The sequence below is a fragment of the Hemicordylus capensis genome, chromosome 4 (genome assembly GCF_027244095.1).
Source record: "Hemicordylus capensis ecotype Gifberg chromosome 4, rHemCap1.1.pri, whole genome shotgun sequence".
NCBI classification, from domain to species: domain Eukaryota; kingdom Metazoa; phylum Chordata; class Lepidosauria; order Squamata; family Cordylidae; genus Hemicordylus; species Hemicordylus capensis.
Genome location: NC_069660.1, coordinates 42,865,113 through 42,888,138, shown reverse-complemented (window position 1 = coordinate 42,888,138; position 23,026 = coordinate 42,865,113). Strand labels below are relative to the sequence as shown.

Here is a 23,026-nt window from a genome sequence, read left to right as displayed (position 1 = left end):
TAGGGTTACTAAGAGTCCTTTATTAGCAAGGACATCTCTTAATTAAGCCCCAAATTGTCTGTCCCTTATGGGATGCAATTTGTCCCTTACTTTCAGCTAATGGGGGAAACCTATGGCTCAGATCAAACTAGTTAGTTTTACTTATAATGAAATAATTAATGAGCTTCCTTTCCCCTCTCTTTCCCTACCAGAGTACTATGTGGTTCTGGTGGGCTGCAGGCTTAGGGTTGCATTTTGTTACAAAAACACTAACATTAACAGGCATTATGCTAACATAATGGCTAACAGCATTATGCAGGTATCAGGATCATGGAAATCATCCAAGTGATGATAGTGCTCATGTGTGAAGCCTATTTTTACTGGCTAACAACAGCGTTTCTCTTTCTAGAAAACAAAATCACATCACACTCAATTTGGCTCAACACGATTATACCAATAAGCAGAGGAGAAGCAATCTAAATTGTAACTTATACCATAGTTTAAGTTGAAAGTGGTTAAAAAAAAAATCCCACAGCACTCAGGCTCCCAATTATTCCTGCATACTCCCTGCCTCATGTCCCTTATTCGGGCAGTGGGATGTTGGCAACCCTATACACAGCTACTATTACCAAAAACATACAGAAGCTCTTCTCATGATCGGTAAGAAGAGCTTCTTCTGGGTCTGTGGGTAGAGCGGGCTTAGCCGATCAAATGCCGATGATCAAAAGGCAGCCCTGGTAGGCCAGATCAGCCGCCCACATGACTGCTGTCTCCATCACGGAGCTGGCAGGATCTGCGGGGATCGGGGGCTGCATGGCCCCTGGAGGTTCCATGATGCCCTGCGTGAGCGCACAGGGCATCCTGGAGAGACCCCCGAGCCGGCCGGGGGTCTCCTCGTGTGTCACTGCAATGACACACAATCAAAAAAACAAGGTTAATGGAGCAATCACTCCGTTGACCTCCTTTAAGGGGAGGGGGGTTTAACCAGGTTAGCTGCCAGAAGCCGCATGGCTCCCGTTGCAGCACACAATTGCCCCAAAGCGGGCTGGGTTCCCTTAGCCCAGCCCGCTTTGGGGCAGTTGTGGGAATAGCCTCACAATCTCACTCTCAGGCCAACATGTTTTTAGAGTTCCGTGTACTTTTCTCCTCCAATCATCCTGGAGCATTTTGGAACTGGAGTGAACAGTCTTTTGTCCATCTCTCATGAAGAACAGAAAATAGAAGGATCAACAGATTTTACTGAACAAAAAATTCCATAAATATTCTGTTCGAAAATCACAATGACAAAAGTTAGCATTTCTGACATCAGTATAACATCTCCTATCGAAAAACTACATGAAATTCAGCATTTTGAGACCCCCTAAGACTAAGAACTTAAAGAATGCCATTATTATCTGAGTAACAAAATTAGCAAATTACTTCTTTGGTATTCCAGCACAGTAGCTCAAAACACACCTATCTAACACTGCATCTGCTAATGGCTATGTGTCAAATATAAGATGCAGTAGTTAATAAATGCACCCTGTATGTCAGCAAACCATTCTGGAAAAAAGTCTGTAGTGATAGATGTAGATAGATAGATATAGGTTGGTAACCATTCCCTGCATAAGAACATAAGAGATGCCCCACTGATTCAGGGCAGTACTCCATTTTTGTTTTGACAAAGGCCAGATCTGTGGGCTTGGAAAAGGCCAATTTCCCCCCAATGCTTTTGAAAGCATTGAAAGCCCCAGTGATACTCTGTTCCCTATCCATTCCCAGTTTCCAGCAGTTTTGTTTTCTCTCACAAAACCAGAGATCATCTCATGAAACTGATTGCTAGGAAATTTAGGACTGACAAACGGTAGTACTTCTTCACACAGCACATAATTAATTTATGGAATTGTCTGCCACAGGATGTGGTGATAGCCACTAGCTTGGGTGGCTTTAAAAGGAGCTTGGACAAATTCATGGAGGACAGTTCTATCAATGGCTACTAGTCTTGATGGTCATAGGCTACCTCCAGTCTCAGAGGCACCATGCCTCTGAATGCCAGTTGCAGGGGAGCAACAGCAGCAGAGGGGGCATGCTTTCATCTCCTGCTTGTGGGCTTCCCACAGGCATCTGGTGGACCTCTATAGAGAAAAGGATGCTGGACTAGAGGCCTTGACCCTGATCTAGCAAGGCTCTTCTTATCTGCTTATTGTTTGATCAAATATCACAACTGGTGCATATTGGCCCTAGACCAAATGGCACCACAGCAAAGAGTGCCACCATCATCACCATCCCATTTGTTCAAATTCTGAATACTTAATTTTTTTTATTGCTTTCATAGACCCCTTGGGTCACATTAGATGTAATGCAAAGGCCCCCAATGAAAATCAGGACCACACTTCAGGGGAGGGGCTTAAGCCTTTCTCCTGTCCCATTAAAAAACTCACCCCCCTCAAGCTGTTATTTGCTCTGGGCGGTGATGATCTACACAGCCTACCTGTCTTTTCCTAGATGGAAGCACTTTCCATGTAGCAAAATCAATATTCAAGCAGTGGCTGTGGAAGGGGCCCATTTGTAGCTTGGTGTTTTGTTTTGTTTTTGTTTGTTTTTTGTTTGTTTGTTTTTGGCCTTTCCCCATTTCATTTCTATGATATTCATTTTCAAATAAAGGTAACAAAAACTGTTGATTTATATGAAAACATGATTAGGGGTTTCCCCCCTGTCATATTTTCCCATTTCTATCACTTTCCCAAATAGCCTCTACTACTGTATTCCATTACTGTGTATTCTATTACAATGTATTCTGTGCTACCCACAATGGTTGCTAAATAGCAACAGTGTACAGTTCACCAAGCACTTCTGTTGTGCAGTCTCCAGTCTCCATCGATTTCCACTGGGAATTGCACGCTTCCATTGAAATGAATGTAGGCAGCACGGCAGCATTGCTAGCGGGTTGCTCCTTCAAACATCACATCCTGTAAGCCAGTATTTCTGCCTTGGTGAACCTGAAACCTACAGCTGACCCCACATTGCTGAGGAAATGTGCAGTTTTAAATGCCAGGGGATGTAACGAAGACAGCTATATCAAAAGGAACACACTTTCAAAAGCTATGAAGCAGCTTGTATTTTTGCCTAGTACTAAATTGCCACACAAGTATTCTGAAGCTGTCAGCTGCACATCCCAAGCTAGCAATTAAAGGGGCACAGCTATGATTGTTTGCCCTGTGTTTCAACCTGCCTTGACAGCTGTCTCATACTTAAGTTCTTTCCCATAAAGGTTTCTAAACATGTCATTATTTTTGCATCTCCAAACATAACCTAGCCTACAAAGCACCTGACTTGGAACGCCACTGGATCAATACCGACCCTGATGCCTATTTTTAGATCTGCCTGGCAGCTTTGACACTTTCCCCTTAAGGGAAAATATATAGGCTAATCCAGTTTTCAGGCAAGCAAGTTTGAATTAGTATGACAATTTCATTGATTGTGGCACACGTGACAGGCCCTGTTCTTGATGTTGTAAGCCATGGAGGGGGTGATGGAACCTGGATAAAAGTATTATACAATCCCATAGACAAGGGACAGCTTTATATCTGCAGACTGAATGATTAGGGCAAGCAACAAAAAAGAACAAAGGCAAGTTATCTGAGACAGAGTACAGTTGTGTCTGCTACAGCAAAATCAATGGCCAACAGCCATTGAATGAGGCAAGTTAGTCATGACTAACTTCTCCCATAAATTTCAGTGGGACTACTCATGAGTAATTTAGTCTGGCTGTCGGTCAATATTTGTAGTTATATTTATGTTCCTCTGTGGGATAAGCACTCCATGAGTTGAGCCCCTCTGGCAAACAGGGGTTAATGACAGGGACCTGGTGGCATAGATAGGCCATCCAAGTGTGGTGTGACAGATTGAATTGAAGCTGCCTAACAAGGATCAGCTGGGCATTCAAAAACCAAGCACCCCATCGATGGCCAGGTCACAGCTAGGAGGACGAGGAGGAATGAGAGGTGGAGGGTAAAGAGGAAAGAGCAGGGCTGGCAGGGAACCAATTGCTAGGAAAGAAGCTGAAGAAAGCCCTTGGGCTCAGCAGGTGGAGATACTGCTGTTGGGGAAGCTTCAAGTGGAGAGCAACGATGAACCTATTTGATGTTGATCTTCCCCCATGAAGACATAGGAAGCTGCCTTATACGAAGTCAGGCTATTGGTCCATCTAGCTCAGTATTGTACGCTAACTGGCAGTGGCTCTCCAAGATTTCAGGAGTCTTTCCCAGCCCTACCTGGAGATGCCAGGGATTGAACCTGGGACCTTCTGCATGCCAAGCAGATGCTCTACCACTGAGCTACGGCCCCACCCCAAACAACGGTCACTCACCATCTCTCATTGGGAAGCTCACATAGTACAAGGGCTTCCCCCTCGATTGGGACCCTTGCCCATATTTAGAGGCTCATAACTCTCAATTAGCCCATTCGGTTCTAAGATGCATTTTTAGTTTTTAAAATCCCCCATTGTGTGAATTTCTAGGCAGTGTAAACAATTCAAAACACAACCAATATAAAACAGAGTAAAAACAATTAAAACAATTTCACGGAATAAAAAGTTAGAACCATCTCATAGGATAAATAAACAGTTTGAAATTAACTTCAGTTAAAAGCTTGAGAAAACCGGTGTGCCTTGAGAGTCTTCCTAAAAGCAAACAGAGAAAGAGATGCTCTTATTTTGAAAGGGAGCGTATTCCAAAGCCCCGGGGCAGTCACAGAGAAGGTCCAGTCCTGAATCACCACCAAACGTGTTGGCGGCAACTGTAACCAGACCTCTCCAGATGCTCTTAGTAGGTGACAGGGTTCATGACAGAGAAGGCACTCTCTTAAGTATGGTGGACCCAAGCTACTGTAGGCTTTATAGGTAATAACTTGCCCTTTGAATTTCACTCGGAAACATATCAGCAGCCAGTGCAGTTCTTTTAAATTTGGTGTTATATGGTATGTTCAGGTTGTCCCAAGACCAGCCTGCCTCCCTCATTCTGTACCAATTGTAGTTTCCAGCTGACATACAAAGGCAGCCCCATGTGGAATACATTACAGTAGTCAGGTCTGGAGGTTACCAGTACATGTACCAGTTTTTTAAGGTCATTTATGCTGAGAAATGAACATGACTGACAAAAGCCAAAGCTGATAAAAAGTGCTCTGGGCCACTGCCTCAACCTGAGAAACCAGAGAGAGTTATTGATCCAGGAGCACTCCCAAGCTACATACCTGAACTTTCAGGGGGAGTATAACCCCATCCAGAACAGGCAGATCTAAACCATCTCTTGGGTCCCAACCACCACCACCCCCAATCAGCACCTTCAACCTATTTGGATTCTACTTCAGTTTGTTATCCCTCATCCAGCCCATTACTGCCTTGAGGCAGGCATTTAGGGAAATTATGCCATTTCCTGATGAGGTCAATATGGAGAAATAGATCTGAGTGTCATCAGCATATTGATAACACCCTGCACCAAACTTCCTGATGATCTTTCACAGCAATTTTATGCAGATGTTAAAGACCACTGGAGACAGTATGGAGCCTTGTGGAACTCCATAGTTTAATTTCCACTTTGTAGAGCAGCAGTCTCCAGTGAAACCATCTGGAATCTACCAAAGAGGTAAGAATGGAACCACTGTAAAACAGTGCCACCCAATCCTACCTCCCTCAGGCAACCCAGAAGGACACCATGGTCAACTGTAAACTGCACAGAGATGCAAGTTTTGGGCAGTATATAAATATTTTAATTCAATAAATAAATGAAAGCCACCAAGAGATTTAAAAGAATCAGCAGTTACACTCCCTCTGTCAGTAGCCAATTGGAGATCATCCATCAGGCCAGCCAAGGCAGTCTCAACCCCATAGCCCACTCGAAAGCTGGTTTGAAATAGATCTAGAAAATATATATCATCCCAAACTGCCTGGAGCTGAGAACTGAGAGGCCATACCACCTACTCAGTCACCTGGCCCAACAAGGTGGAAGAGTAGAAACAGGTCTGTAATTAGCTTACTCTGAGGATGCAGAGGTTTCTTCAAATAAGGTCTAATAATAGTGTTCTTAGAAGGGGGCATCCTGCCCTCCGTCAGAGAAGAATTTATATTTACCAGACATTCTCTGATAATATGATACTGTTGGAGATGAACTTCCAGTGCATCTACCTTTTGCACCAACCGTCCTAATGACCACTAGGAGCACTGGGAGTAGAGACAGTGAGTCAGGGTCTCCCTATCTGTCCCTTCTCTATAAGCCCTGGACTGACTCTGCAGCACTTCCTGTGCTACCATCCTTCCTTTGCTCCTAGAGAGCAGATGGAAACATCTCTCTCTCCTTACCTATCCATTACATAGTCCTTTAGATTAGATATAGGTCTTTCCTATCTAAGTGTATTTAACCAATAAATATTTAGTGTTTAGTCATACAAGGATCTCCATGTGTTTTCTCTAAATAGCTGCAATATCCAAACCATGCTCTGCTACCTACTCTGTAACTGGAGTGTGTGCTCATTCCTTAGTGCTCTGCTGTTTTACCTATTGTGGGTAAAAATCAACAACCTCTAACAGATACCAGATGAAATAAGGCACATTGGGCAAGGTTCAAGAGAATAGGTTGTAGAGCATACAGTACTAAGCAGTTTGTTCACATCCTCAGGAGTCACAAACTGAAAGTGATCCCATCTGTTCCAATAAGAAGAGTTGCTGGACACTTCCGCACAGGGTCAGTGCCAAACTATTTTGCTCCCTAGGCAAACACATTGACACTCTACACTTTGCGCCCCTCTGAGGTCTGCACTCTGTGACCCTCTGAGGTCTGTGCCCTAGGTGGCTGCCTAGTTGGCCTAATGGTAGCACCGGTCCAGCCTCCACAGTAGACTCTGCAGTAACTATGGAATCCAGTTCAGCCCGAATACGAGAGATTTTTTCCATGAAAAAAACCATTGAAGACATCATAGTGAGTGACTAAAGGTTCCAAGTTCAAATTCAAGGAGGAAGGGGCATATACTAGCCCCCTCACAACCTTAGACAATTCCAGTGGACGTGAATTTGTGGAAGTAATGCAGGCAGAAAAGATTTGCTTCTTTGCTGCCTGAACTGCCAGAGCATAGATCTTCAAATGTGCTGTGTTGTGATCTGTCCGTTTGCACACTAGTCACCTACCTCTCTACTTCAGCTCCCATAGTTCTTCCGAATACCACAGGTCTGATTCTGAAGCAAGTCAGAGAGGACTCTTAGGGGCAATTGTGTCTACTGTTCTAGTAAGTTCATTATTCCATGTTTACACCAGAGCATTGACAGAATCACTAGCAGAGTCAACTCTAAATCTTTCTGAGTCTTCTTGGAATCCTATTGGATCCAATAGCCTTCTTGGGCAGAACAACATAATAGGCCCTTCAACCCTGCAGAGGTGGGTTGTGGTTGCAAGTTCTGTCTTAACGTTATGGCATTTGATGTCAAATGTTTATAGCATTTCTTGCTGATTCCTGCAACTATTAATGGAGAGAACCACTGAAACTGATTAGATCCTTCTAAACATCTTACACTGATTTTTTGATAGTTTTTTCCAGTGCTGTAAACCACTTTACACAACTAACCTGAGATAGAAATTGTCATATGTATTTTAAAAAACATTGACTTACACAATAAAAATTACTCAGAGTAGTCCCATTGAAATTAAACATTCACATTAATTTAATAAAAATTAAAGATTAAAAATACTTTAAATTTTTACTAGGACAACTTTGAGTAATTTTCCTGATCATGTCAGCTATTAATAGAAACCTAGTTTCCCCATCCAATTTTAATATCTCCACAATAGCTCAAGTCTCTCTTTTCCATTGTATTGTCCCCAGTCCTCCCTAAGCCCCTGAATCCATTCATTTGTATAGCTCAGGCCTGCATAACTTGTGATCCACCAAATTAGGGTTGCCAACATTTCATTGCCAGAATGAGGGACCTGGGGTGCCGGAAGATATATGCAGTGGTAATCAAAAGCCTGAGTATAATTGAAGTATATGTAATTGAATTATATGCTACTGAATAGTGCCAGCATTGTTTTTTGGAACATGCTGAAGTTATACCACTTTTCAACCTCTCAAAATAAGAAGCTGCTCACCCCATCACCAAAATGAGGGACAAATGCTGTCCCTATAGGGATCAATATTTCATCCCTGAAATGAGTGACGTCCCGCATAATGAGAGACAGTTGGCAACCCTACACCAAATGCAGCCCAGGAAGGGGTCAATAAACCTTCTTTTTTGCTGCCTACCTGGAAGTGCATAAACCAGGGGCTTATCAAGCATCTGACACTTTACTGACACAGTAAAGCATTTTTGAGGCAATGGGAAATTATCTCCAATTGCTCAGGAAATTGTACCATATTCCGTGAAGCTACAGTGTGTATACACCTGAACACCACTTATCATGCTGAAGTTCTGAAGTTTTACAAATTAATGTCATTGTCAAAAACCAAAGCATTGGACACCAGTTGATCAGGAAGGCCATATCTGAAGCCAAGGAGACACTGGTCAAAAGAGCAAGTTGTATCATGATGCAAATTTGCAGTGATGCCAAAAAGCTGACCCTGTCTGACTATTCATTTTCAAGTTGTGGACTGGTGTCTCAGTTGGCTTATTCATTTAAAATGAATGAAAATGGGGGAAAAAACCCTGGCAATTATAACCTACAATACTTGTCCCCAAATAGACATTGAGAATTTCTTGAATGCATTGCCAAGAGCTGTAGGGAAACTGTCACTGTTAAAATCCTCATGCCACTTGCTTGATCCCTTCATTGTGAGGGAGTGTTGATCGTACACACAAGCAAATTATCTGTTATGGCAAAAGCAGTGTCCAAAACTGATCAAGAACTCTACTACTTCAGTGAAGATGAGTCCACTGAGCAAGGTGCAAAAATCCTTTATGTGTGAGCAGCTGCATGAGTTTGCAGGTAATTTCAAGTACTATATATTATTAGTGCAAAATAAGCCTCAGAATTGACAATGAAGACACTGAAGTGGTGGATAGCTTCAGCCTTTTAGGATCGACCATCAACAGTAAAGGATCCAGCAGTCAAGAAATATGCTGCAGACTAGCACTTGGTAGGGTTGCAATGAAGGCCTTGGAAAGGATTTTTATTTATTTATTTATTGGATTTTTATACAATAAATAAATTTGGCCCAGGGCAGTTTAGATGCTGTGACATGTCTATACCTACAAAGATTAAATTGTTTGGACAAAGGTTTTCCCCGTGACACTCTATGGATGTGAAAGCTGGACTTTGAAGAATCAAGATAGAAAAAATATTGACGCTTTGAAACTTTGGTGCTGGAGAAGACTTTTGAGGATACCATGGACAGCCAGGGAAACAAACAAATGGATCATAGAACAAATCAATCCAGAATTTTCACTCAAGGCACAAATGACCAGGCTCAAACTATCATACTTTGGACACATTATGCGAAGACCTAGCTCCCTTGAGAAGTCCGCTGGGAAAAACTGAAGGTAAGAGAAGAAAAGGTGGATGGACTCGATGACGACAGCAATTAATCCACCACTGAGAGACCTTAAAGGCCAAGTTGAAGACAGATCATCCTGGAGAGAATCTATCTAGCTGGTTACTAAGAGTCGACACCAACTGACTGATTAAGTGCCATCAAGTCGGTCAAGTCGGTCAAGTCGATTGATCAATCAATCAATCATATAGTATTAACTACAGAAAATTAGGAAATGGCTCCCTTACTGCAGTTTAGTTTCATGTCAAGTTTCCCGTGCAATTTCCCCAGCACCACCTGCTGACCAACTCTTGCTTTCCAAGAAAAACTCGTCCCTTTTCATTAGCATTTTTGTGGTGGGCTGGGGGGAAGGGTGGGTTTTTCTTGGATTGCAAGAGCTGGCCAGCAGGTGGCGCTGTGAGAATCTTGTGTGATCCTGGCTTGCTGTGTATACAGAGAACAAGATCCTTACACGAAGTAGTGTGGAAGTCTGCAAGAGCTGGACTGCAAGACCTGGCCAGTAGGTGGCGCTGTGAAAATCTTGGGAGCTCCCAGCTTGATGTATATACAGAGAGGAAGGTCATGCCAGGAACTAGTGTGGAAGTCTGAGCAATGTGTGTATGAGGAGGAAGATTGTGCTTGGAACTTGCACAAAACCTTTGAATATCTTGTACTTTATTGTCATAGGGAAAGACATGCCTAGCCTGGACATCAGAATGCAATCCTAAGTACATAAGACAAGAACAGATAGAACGGAATTCAGTAGGTAATCATGCATATACGTTTTAAAGCCTTTTTTCTTTTTTCAAAGGAGCATAATTGGTATTGGAGCCCTGTGCTGCCAGCTCCCTGCACTGGACTGCCTTTTTATCTTTCTCTTTCTCTTCCTAGTTGAATATTTCATGTAATTTAAGTTTAGCATAGAAAGACATGCCTGTTAGGAGCCAGATCATACTAGACAGACAAGTACTAGGATAATCATCACCTCACTGGTTTATAATGACTAGAGAGAGATCTGCTGAAATTGCAGAGCGGTTGAGGCCCTGAGAATTCTGGTTACCGCTGATTATTTTCATTGCTGACATATTTTTTAAAAATACATTAGTTGCCAAGCTGTATAAGCTTCCCAATGATATCTTAATCCTGGAACCAGAGATGCTGCCAACCACTGTGCAAATGGTTGAGTGAAACAGGAAAGAAAAGGATCATAATGCAAAAGCTGGATGTCCTGTTTCAGCATAGGTGACCTGCACACAGGAACAGATTTGGATGTACGGATGCACCTAAATAACGATCTGCAATCAGTAATTGGCCAACATGATGTGCAGTCTTCTGCCAGTATTTATGGTGTGCCAGGGTGACTGCATTCTTGTGCAACTCCATAAAATCAGTGCTGCCACAGTTGCCCAGCAGTACTTCCATTATTCCTAATGGATACAACACTACACAACTGTGGCTGCAGTGATGTTAAGGAGTTACTCAAGACTTCCAGGCCTGTCTTTTATGAGCACTGCAGAGCCGGTATGTCAGAATGCCAACAGAAGACTGCACATCATGTCAGCCATTGTTCTTTGAAAGTTGGGGGGGGGGCGGAATCTTGTATATAGTCCTTGGATGGGTCTGCCATTATTTGTCACTTTCCCCCCTTTTTATAAAAGAGAGGAGAGCTGTACACAGCCACTCCTGACGGTGAGTCCAGAATGTGCCAAGAAAGATATGTTTTGTTTGTTTAAATGAAGGGGGAAATCCATGGAATGCATTACTCCAAGAGTAACAAGGGTCTGCGTGAGTTCTTCCATGCTTGAATGATTCACCGGGGGAGTACTGAAGCTCTAATGGAGCTTTTTAAAATCAATACAGAATAAAACATTTTTTAAAAGTTCATAAACATAGCTTCCTTGAGGGAAAAACATATCGACACTCAACTATGCTTTGTGGGAAATAAATCATTTGGAACATCCATGAAGTCCAAAAGAAACTGGCCTGAATTCATTCAGATTGCATTTTAGTTTTAACTAAAGGCTAAATGCCATGTAAGGGCCAAACTAGACTAGACCTCACATGGGAGTTCTGTGATTGGAAGTCTCCAATTTATTTTTTTCTGTTTCAAAAAGCCACCAGGAAGATCATCTAACCTTTCCCCGCTGTACCAGTTTCCTGATTTAAATTGCTGCCTTCCTCATAAGTGTTATTAGTAATGGAAAAGAAAACTTCTGGGCAAATTGTGCCTGAAAGTTTTCCTCACCATGGTTAATTTTATATTTATTTATTTATTTATTTATGCTTGTTTGTTTGTTAGATCTTTATTCTGCCTAACCCAAGGGGCTCTAAGCGGTTTGCATTAATACAAACAAAAACAAAATAAATAACCCATTAAAGCAATTCAAAAACATTTGAATAATTTAAAAATCACTGAAGGCCAGGCTTTTTTAAAATAAAGGGTTTTTCTGGCTCTCTTAAAGGTTGTTAATAGGGATGTGCTTGAATCACCATTTGAGCAGTAAATTCTAGCACATCCCCCACACCTTTAACCGTGGGGGGAGCAGGTCCATACCTTCCTCTCCGCCACTTGCTGCCATAGGAAGTTTGGTGGTGTTCCCCTCGCCCACCCCAGCTATCATGGCATGCCGGCAGGGCGTTTCCCAGCTGCCCTTGTGTGACGCCAGCACATACACGGCTGTGGCACATGCACATGCGCTTGGATAGCTACAGGAAATGTTTTTCAGAGCCCAGGAGCAACTGTGGAGAAGGCACGACCCTGAATAAGGCACTCTCCCAGGCTATCCAGTTCAAAGCCATTTGGGGCTTTAAAGGTAATTACTAGCACTTTGTATGTTGCCAGGAAACATAGCCGCAGCCAGTGCAAATGTTTTAAAACAGGCATAACATGCAGCTTCAGGGTGGCATTTTACATCGGGGCTGCCACAAAAGGATTAGGCTCCTCACTCCTTTTGCACCACTTCATATTAAGCACCCTGCAGCTGTTTTTTGAGATAATGTGGGAGACCCAGAGGAATTGCAAATGTAGTGTTTCAACATAATGTCTAGTTTGGTCTTAAACTCACAACAGGCCTCCTCACAGGCTATGCTTAAGTCCGTATATGTGTATGTGCATATGTGCATGTTGTGTACTTTCTCAGTCTATAACATGTGAAGCAGTCTAAAGTCAAGACAAAATCCTCTTTTCTTTAAACATGAAGCTTCCCTTCACACAAGACCCATGTCTTTGACTATAATGTGTATACTTGGCAATGAATGTGTTGGATAATTCCACATATTAACCCACCTTGGCAATATTCATCTTCAAGAATTTACTGGAGATTAGTTAATTAATCTAGGAGCACTTCTGGGAGATGAGATTTGTCCTCATTTTATGGATGAGGGGGCAGGACTCTGGAGGCACTAATCCATGTGTACTTTTCCCCGTCTTCACTCAAAAAGAAGATGGCTGGACTGTAATTAGTGGAAAGACAAGAATCCTCTTGCTAGACACGCCTGCTAAGTATGGATGAGGTGGGCTTGAGTTCAGTTAATATATACAAAATCCAGCAATCTGGAGGGGAAGGAAGCTTTTCAGATTGATTCCTCTGCTCACGCTGTCCAGTTGCATGACGCCCCCTTTCAAACATAAGCTCAGACAAAGACAGGTGAAATTCAAGGAGGGGCCAGAGATGAGGAGTGAGGATGAGCCGTGCAAAAACATTTTATACTCTAATTCACGGGTAATTTATATTGTTTGTTAAACCACCATGATTGGGCTTGTTAAAAAGCTGTTGTAAAAGTGCAGAGCGAAAGGCAAAAAGAACAATACTTGGTTTGTGCAGCTTTTTTGGAGGGGGGGAAATGTGAGTGTGACCCAGTCTTTAGACAGTGACCTTGAGGTGAAGATACCTATGCATGAAGCCCTGTATTCCTCAAGCCTGCCCAAGGTATAATCTGACAAGCAGCAACCTGCATGTCACACTGAGGAAGATGGTAAACTCTAGCCTGATTCAGACATTATGCTATATGAGTGTACAGATGTCTTGTGTGACGACTGTACCTGTGTTCACATTAAAAGTGAACCTGGGTACAGGCCCCTCAAATGCATGGTACAGATAGGAAGTGTACTGTGGTACCTGTACTCAACATAATATATGAATAACTATACCTGTGTACAGATCTCTCTGTCTACACTGTACACTTGTTGGATGGGTGTGGATGGGCCTTGTCTCTGATGTTCCAATTCTGCCCCCCAGGCAAACAGCCTGGATGCTGTTCCCCAGTAATGCACCACCCAAAGCCCACCCCCTGCTAACTGAGCAAAGAGGCATCTTTTAAAAGTGGTGATTCTCTTTATTTAGCAGGAGGAGAGCAACTGGCCCTATCCATCCCCGGCACAGCATCCCTCCAGTGGCTGTTGCTGGTGTCTATCTTATGTTTCTTTCTTCTTTTTTTCTTCAGATTGTGAGCCCTTTGGGGACAGGGAGCCATTTCATTCATTCATTCATTCATTTATATCTGTGTAAACCACTTTGGATACTTTAGTTGAAAAGTAGTATATAAATATTCATTGTATTGTATTGTATTGATTCATATGCACATAAGAAGCTGCCTAATATTGAGTCAGATCATTGATCCAGCAAGTCTAGTACTGGGCAGCTTCAGACATCATAGCAGCAAGTGAGTGGGAGAAAACTGCTGGTTTCTGGTGAGGGTGTGCTTCTGGTACTTTTGCCTCTTCTGTGTTGCCAATGTCAGATGGACACATCTGGGTACACTCCACCACTCGACATTCTCTGCCCTACTTCAGAACGCTGGTTACAAATTTTGGGCAGTGGAAGGAACCAGACATTGTCCACTCAATATTGGTGGCTTCAGACGACATGGAACTATCATGGCCCCGCCTCCCTCCTCTGCACCAACCAGTTGGTTAGTTCTGTTTAGGGCCCCTACGGGCTAGGTGCACACAGCCTGTCTATAATTGTCACAAGTTACCAAGACCAAAGTATTTTGCATGGGAAGGCTTTACCCTTGCTTCCACCAATAATTCACAGTTATTCATGTGTGACAATGAGGAAAGGTAAGATTTGGGTAGGATTGCCACATTTTTTCTAGCAAAGCTCCTGTGTCAAACACATGCAGAAATAAATACAAGGGGTTCTCTAGGAACAGAGCCCTGCCAGAAAAAACATGGTTAACATGGGCCACATTCTCATAATAGTCTCTTCTAGTCCCTGCTCTTTATTCATTGGGTCAGGAAAAGATTATTTCCTATAGTTCAATGCATTATGCATGGGGGACTTGTGATTCTGTTCTGTGATAGTGACTGTAAGAAAAGCCAAGAGTGTTAGTTTGCAGGGTTTCTCGCCTGGCCTAAGCAGGTGATTTGATGGACATCAGAATTGTGTCTGTCCTGCCTTTAACAGCTGCATGATGGCCAGAAATTCAGTGTGTGATGGCATGTAGATGGAGTAGGGTTGCCAATTCTGGCAGAAGCTATTCCTGAAGATTTTTCTTTTCAATGGCCAACATGATCCGCAAGTGATGGAGTGACTTGTGCTGCTGCTGCAAACCCGGAAGTGGTGCTGCTGTAGAGAAGAGGTGGTTGCTCGAGCAGCATTACCACACTTTCCTCTATTTACTACAATGGAAACAAACACGGTGATGCTGCTAGTGCAGCTGATGGTTTTCTACAGTGCCACTGCTCCTAGGTCTGCAGTAGCAGTGCTGCATATCTCTCTGTTGCCATTAGGCTTGCACAGAGGCGCTCTTACCCCTGGACTTCAGGGCCAAAGTCCAGGGCCTCCACACCCCATGGGGCCCCCCCACATCCTCTTTAGTCTGTCCTGGGTGGTGTGGTTGCTGCTGGCCCACACTGCGCTAGGTGGCCGAGTGTGTTTGTGACCTGTGAGGGTGCTTTAGAGACAAAGGGGGGAGTGCGGAAAGAAATATGTGGAATGGGAGTATGTTAAAGACCTTTGGGGGGCAGGGGCCTAGCTAGGGGAGAGGGGGCCCGTGTTCACCCTTCTCCCCGATGGGCCCTCGGAGTGAGGGAGATAATGAAGAAAACAGGGAGGGTTGGAGCTGGGGGGGGGCAGGTTCTTTGAACCCATCTACCCAATTATAGCTATGCCCCTGGGGAGAGGGGATCCCAAGGCCTTTAGGTGGTTATGCTTAACTTGCAGCAAGCGGGACCTCCAAAGGTCTTTAGGTCCAGGCTCCAAAGTTACCTAGGTGCACCTCTGGGCTTGCAGATCATGTCAGAGTCTATTTTCCACCACCCAGTATTTTTCACCACATCGAGCTATTAAAATCTTCAGCATTGTTTCCAGTAGTTACCTGGAAATGGATGCAGATTCCTGGAGACTCCTGGCCAATCCTGGAAACCAAAGGTGAAATGGTGAGAAAAGAACACAAGAAGAGCCCTGCTGGGTCAGATTAAAGGTCCACCAAGCCTGCAATAACCAGCCAGATGCCTCTGGGAAGCCCGCAGAAGCAGGATATGGAGGTGATAGCCCTCCCCTGCTATTGCCCCCAGTGCCACTGCCAGCAACTGGTACTCAGAGATACATTGCCTCTGAATATGGAGCTCCAAATAGCCATCATGGCTATGGGCCAATCCAGACTGCTTTTCTGGGTGAATACCATATGACGTTCAAGTTCTGTAGGATTAGGAAACTATCCTTGACTTCTTATAAAAGAACCACCAAAATTATTGCATCTAAATGGGAGGGGGAGGCATTGGGGTGGGTGTGACCATAGGGTTTAGCTGTTGGGATGGGTGTGGTTATGAATGCTGTAGCTGTTGGGATGGGTGTGGTTATGGGTGCTGTCATGGAAAGCACCTGCACTTCTCAGTTTGCAACTACACCACTGGACCTGATCCACATTGGACTGCAGCACAGAGGTAGGGCATGTTTACCTCTGTGCTGTCACCACATAACCCTTCAAATATGCTATGGGCCTCAGGGGTGCCATAATGGGACATGGCACCTTCTGTAGACCATAGGAGCTCTGGCAAAGGGAGGAATTTTCAGCAGGAAGACAGAATGGATGAAAGTAAAGGAGGTGAAGTGGCAGCTTTAGAGCGAATCTATGAAGCTCAGGACTACCACCCAGTCATTATATATGTGCTGGTCATGTGATTCCCAATGGGGAAAGCCAGCAATAGATATGGGTACCTGCCAAGAAACCGCATGCATGATGGAAAATAGCTTTCATCATTTTGAAGCAAGAGCATCATGTCCATAGCATCCACCGGACCTGCCATTCACCAGTCCCCTAAACCTGTCTAACACAGGAGAAAGGGACACTCCACACCCCACTTACCCATTGAGGATGGTAATTGAAAACCTTTGAATCTTGGACAGATGCCAATCCCACAGTCGCCTCCACCCACCAGGGCATCTCACCTCCTTATTGGCTGAGAAGTTGTCAACCTGAGCCCTCGTGGCCTACCTTTGATTGGTGGAAAGGGCTCACTGCTCTTCCAGGTGCTTTGCCTAAGAAACTCTTTAAAAGTTGTGTGTTCCCTTTGTTAAATATCAGGTATTTTCCATCTATTTGCCGGACCATCCTTCATCAAGATACACAAGTGTTTTGCTTTCAACATTAGAATATATTAGGAATTAGAAAGGGCCTTTGTTTTATTTTCCTAATGCCTATCTGCTCCCCTACTCACCTTGGTTCCTGTAGATTAATAAAGTAATCTTTCAGAGAGAACAATCTCGCCTCTCATGCGCATTGCTCAGAGACTCTGGAGTTGTGGCTCCTCATGAGCTGACCTCTTGGTTGAGCTACATGAAGAGAAACTTAGTTGAAGGGGTGAAGTAAGCCCAGCTCCCACTCTGCGGAGACAGAGGGGATCCTCCAAAGGTTGGTTTTATTTTATTTATTAATTATTTATTTTTACATTTATATCCCGCTCTTCCTTCAAGGAGCCCAGAGCGGTGTACTACATACTTGAGTTTCTCCTCACAACAACCCTATGAAGTAGGTTAGGCTGAGAGAGAAGTGATTGGCCCAGAGTCACCCAGCAAGTCTCGTGGCTGAATGGGGATTTGAACTCGGGTCTCCCTGGTCCTAGTCCAACACTCTAACCACTACACTACACTGGCTCACCCAAATGAGTTCTTTCAGACCCAAACGAGCTCTCTCTGGAAGCAGAGAGTGGTGGCAGTGACTACTGGACATTGCACTGCCACTGGAGCATGGATGAGTGAGTAAAACTGCCCAAACTCCAGTGGATTCCTTTACAGTACCCTGTCCCCATCCCCACTGAGGAGACAGATGTAGTCTTTCCTTTACTTTTCCAGCAGACTGGCATGGCTGCAGGTGATACATATCTTGTGCTATAGTCTGCTTTAAGGACAAAAGCCAAAAACAAAACTCTAATTAAAAAAAACAAAAAACCCAAAGAACAAACTAGAAGGCAAAAGGCATGACTAATTGCTTTTCAAATGCAGAACAAAGGCTGCTCCTCTGCCTAATTACACTGCTGGAATGAAGAGAATTTAACAGGAATTACATATAATCACACCAGCAAATTAAAAGCAAAGCAGGGGCCCCTTACAACAAAGATCTGAGGGCATGTTTGAATATAAAAGCACATAAGATAGAATCAAAAGGAAGAAGATAATGCATATGCCTCTCCTTGTTCTGCCAGAGAAAAACCAAACTATATGTTCAGAAAGAGCATGTGGTACAGCCCCTCCGGGACATTATCACTTGATTGGGCAGACAGCTCCCAGCATGTGTAGCACAATCTTATGCATGTTTACTCAGAAATAAGTCCCACTCTATACAAGTTGCAGGAACAATGGTGGGTAAGGGCAGGGAGATGTTCATCTGCTTGTGGGCTTTCCAGAGGCATCTACTTGGCCCAGAGGCGTATCTAGGGAAAATAGCGCCTAGGGCAAACACTGAAATTGCGCCCCCTGTCCAAGCATCTGACACCCATCTTTCAGATAACTTTACCATAATATCAGCTGAAAAATACAAGTCAAGCTCGTTAATCTTTTAATATTTCAAAAACTATTTAGCAGTGGACTTAGCCAGACCAAAAAATGCTGGAAAACTACACATTTCAGTATGTGGGGGCTCATGAAATACCCAAATACTATGTGGAGATGTACTTGGAAAACTAAACAGAAGTGCCTGTCTTACATAAGTTTTAAAAATCAATGGAGAATTTGACTTTTCCCAGATACTCTGTAAATAATTAAAGGATATGCAGAGTAAACTGTGTCACTGCTTGGAATATATTCTAGTCTTTCAGAAAGACAGTTAAAATGAGAGAAAGAGAGCAAGAAACTCCCAGTGGGCCTTAATATTAAGGGTTTCACACTGATTCAAAGACAAACTCACCATTAATAGCCATATTAGCAAGACATCACATTTAACTCACTTATCACAAGAAGCAAAGTAAGAGTAAATGAATACAATCCTAGCTTTTAAGCGTCAGCTCAGTATTCACAAGCCCTGATTCTCTGTACATAGTGCCAATCTGAATATGTGTACTGTGTCTTATATTATATTTTTATTATTTTTTTTTTACCCATAGCCCCTTTGGGGGGCTTCCTAAAGGCTGGGGTTTTTTTTGCAAAGATTCCCCCTCACCCCGCTGGCCTCTAAGGCCTCGCAAGGACCATTTGAGCATGTGCAGTGGCCGTTTTTAAAAATAATCTTTTTTTTTTTTAAAGGCCACTGAAAACAAAATGGCCTCCGCGCATGCTCAAATGGCCTCTGCAAAGCCTGGCATGACCTAGAGCCTCACAGAGGCCATTTGAGCATGCACAGTGGCCATTTTGTTTTTGGCAGCCATTTTTTTTAAAAAAAAATACAAAATGGCACCCCCCTTCAAGTGGCGCCTGGGGCACGTGCCCTGCCTGCCCTACCCCTAGATATGCCCCTGACCTGGCCACTGTGGGAAACAGGACGCTGGCCTAGGTAGGCCTTTGGTCTGATCCAGCAGAGCTGTTCTTATGTTCTTCCAGGCCCAATTCAAAATGCTGGTTTTAAATTTTAAAGACTGTCTCTCCCCATACGAACCCACTCACCTCCCATTCAGGTCCACAGTGTGTGGATACCATCTCTCTCTCTCTCTCTCTCTCTCTCTCTCTCTCTCTCTCTCTCCATTTATGTCAATATTGACCTTAGACTATTGGGTCTTTTATGTCAATATTGTCCACACTGACTAGCAGAGCCTCTGCAAGAACTTGGGGCCTTCTGCATACAAAGCATGTGTTACACCACTGAGCTACAGTCCTTCCCCACTGGGAAGATTTATGTGAAGAACTATGACGATAGAGTCAAGAGGACTATATTAAAGAGCCCCAAACCTTGTAACCCAGTGCCTCTAGTATGTCAAGTTTGTGGAGAAACCTGCATCTAATTGAATGTGAAATGGTGCCAAAATGCATAACATTTCCTTAATTTTCACCAGAAAAAGCTCCTCTACAGAATTTTGAGATATGTTGGTAGGTATTGGTGGGAAGGGGACATATTTGGTCAGCAATACAAAGAAGCAAGTGGGGGGAGAACTTAAATGAAACAGACAGGGTGGAGCAGAAGGCAGTGCCCGACATAATTCCTACTCCCTTGTCTCTGAAAACTCTGCATCTCTGCTTTGATTTGTTTAGCCTTTTGCAAGTGTCCGTAACCAAGCTTTGTTTCTCGAACATGAGGAGTAGGATAAGGAATATGCTTATATACAAGTACAAGTTGAGATTCCTCCATTGTTGAAAAAGCCACTAGTTTCCAGTCTGGAAACATAAGTTTAAATAATAATAATAATAATAATAATAATAATAATATGAAGAAGAAGAAGAAGAAGAAGAAGAAGAAGAAGAAGAAGAAGAAGAAGAAGAAGAAGAAGAAGAAGAAGAAGTAGTTATACTAGACCCTTGGAAAGGGCTCGATAATTAAAGTACCAAATCCAGTCAATAACATCTGGTAGACTGTGTGTAAATATAACAACAACAACAACAACAACAATAATAGGCAAAACTCCTTTGGAATTTTCCTTTGGAATACAAACTGATAGGCATTTAGTGCACAATACGCCGGATCTGACAGTCATCAAGAAGAATCAGGTTCTGATAATTGATATTGCAATCCCAGGGGATTGACGAATCAACGAAAAGAATTGGAGAAAGTAACTAAATACAAGGATCTTCAGATTGAAATTGAGTGACTCTGGAAAAAGAAAACAATAGTGGTGCCAATAGTTGTGGGTGCCCTTGGTGTCCGATAATTAAAGTACCAAATCCAGTCAATAACGTCTGGGACTGTGTGTAAATAGGAGGAGGAGGAGGAGGAGGAGTGGCTGCTGTGATGAGCAGTCTAATGAGCTTACCTTGCAGCATTGTTGTAGCCTCATGTGGAGCCTTACGGTTCCATTAGACTGTGCATCATGTCAGCCAATATTTATGAACAAATTTTCAACAAAGTTCATGAAGTGGTTTACATAACAAAAAGAACGAGCAAATGGTCCTTAGTCCCAAGCGCTTTCCAGTCTAGCTGCTCAACAGCAGCAAAATGCTTCCGTTCAGGCAATTCGGATTCGAAATGTAAACAGCAAGGTGTGCAGTCTCATGGAAACTAACAACCCAAAAAACCAGCAGCTTTCTTACACTAGCTATATGATGTCCTAGCTCTATATCACAGTGATTAAATTCTAAACAAGGCATTGGAAATGTGAACAGCACCCTGCTGTCCACGTAGGGACTGGGTGTCACAACACAGGAAGTGTAGAAGCACACTTCCGAGATATAACGTGACCCCATTGCAAGGTCTAATCTGGAAAGCGCCCCAGAGAGGCTCGGAATCTAAAAAGAAACACAAAGGTGACACCAGTTGTAGATATTAGAGGGATGTTATGCTGGGCTGAGTAGGGACAGCTGCTAGTGCCTGGCTAAGTATAAGAGGGTGACCACTCTAAAAGTGCCTCTTTGCCCAGTTAGGAACATAGGAAGCTGCCTTCTACTGAGTCAAGCCATTTACAGTAGCTCAGTATTAATACAATAAATTGTAGCTGTGGATGTTGGTAGTTCAGCACCGTCTAGACTACCACAGGTTAGGAACCCCTGGCCTACACTGACTAACAGTGGCTCTTACAGGCAGAAGTCTTTCCCAACCCTAGTTGGAGATGCCAGGGAGTGAATCTTTTGAGCAGATGTTCTACCACTAAGCTATGTCCCCACATGGCTAAGGGGGATATCTTACAGCACTCGCACGGAGTCTCCCATCCAAATGCAAACCAAGGCAGGCCTTGCTTAGCAAAGAGGACAATGTATGCTCACTATCACAAAACCAGTTCTCTTGTGGTATCAAAGGTGCAGCACACTGGAATTGTGGTCTTTCAGATTTTAGGACCTCACACTTAAGATCAGTTTCCAAATGGGGAATGAGTGAATAGTTAACATTGCTTCCTGTGTGAGTTAGGACACATTACTTGGCTTTGGCATCTTTCAGTTCTTTCTCAGTGTCTGGTGGAATAATTTAGTACAAGGGTTCATAATCCAGATGGCCAAGGAGCCATTTGAGAACACCAGCTACAGGCTTCTCTCTCAAAAACTTGATTGGAAAACTGCAATTCATTCCAAATTACAGTCCAAGTCTTGGACCAGATGCATGTTGCCAGTCATATCATTTAAGCACGATTATTTCTGCTAGCTGTAAAGAATCAGGGAGAGAGTGTATGTCCCCTAAGAAATGTTGCAAACACTCCATGGAAATCAATATTTCTCTTCTCTTGCTTATCAGAAGTGCATAGGCGGAGAGAGCATCTGCATGAAAAAAGAAAATAGTAATGGCTTGTGTTCATGGCAAAACCTGTGGCAATTCAATGAAATCAGCCAGAGGTTATCGAAATGACAACATAGCTATATTTCAGAAAAAATGTTGATGAGGGCTGTCAAATCTTTATTGGATTTAGTGACATTGGGCGATACAATAACAAAAAACAGTTTTTCCGTACTTGCTTTTATACATGTGCTTTAAAAAAACACCATTCCAGGCAGTTAAGTGGGAGTGTAGGAGGATTCACTAGCTGTGTTCAGTGTAGTTGGGAGGAAAGAGGATATGGAGATGCAGAGGTTTTTCAAAGCAGGGGAAATAAAACACCTGATGTCAAATATTGTTTTGTTGGCAGTTACAGAATAATGCCAGCCCAACTCACAGATGCCGAAACATTGCCTGCTGCTGGGCAAATAGATAATACTCCAGAGGAATTGTGAAGCTCTCTTAAGTGGTTGTTTTAGTGATGTGATACTGATAACCATGTTAGAGTGCACATAGTAAAGAAAAATCTGATCAATCCAACCTTTTGTTTTTGCTGTCAAGATAGTGAATGCTGTAGAAGTAAATATGTTTCAGCATGGATCAAACAAGAGATGTTTCTGATCTAAATAATCAGAATTTCACAGTTTGTCCTATAAATAGCAGGCTCGTCCATTCTACCTTTTTGGATAGATCATTGCTGATATCTGTGCACCTAATGGTGCAGCGGGGAAATGACTTGATTAGCAAGTCAAAGGTTGCCAGTTCGAATCCCCGCTGGTACATTTCTGAGAAA

The 23,026-nt window shown here is 43.2% G+C and overlaps 1 non-coding gene across 1 annotated transcript; it reads right to left on the bottom strand.

The window, feature by feature from the left end:
• Window positions 1-4,233: 4,233 nt before the first annotated feature.
• TRNAA-GGC (transfer RNA alanine (anticodon GGC)) lies at window positions 4,234-4,302 on the bottom strand. Its single transcript has one exon. It is a non-coding gene; the product is annotated as a tRNA-Ala (tRNA).
• Window positions 4,303-23,026: the final 18,724 nt, after the last annotated feature.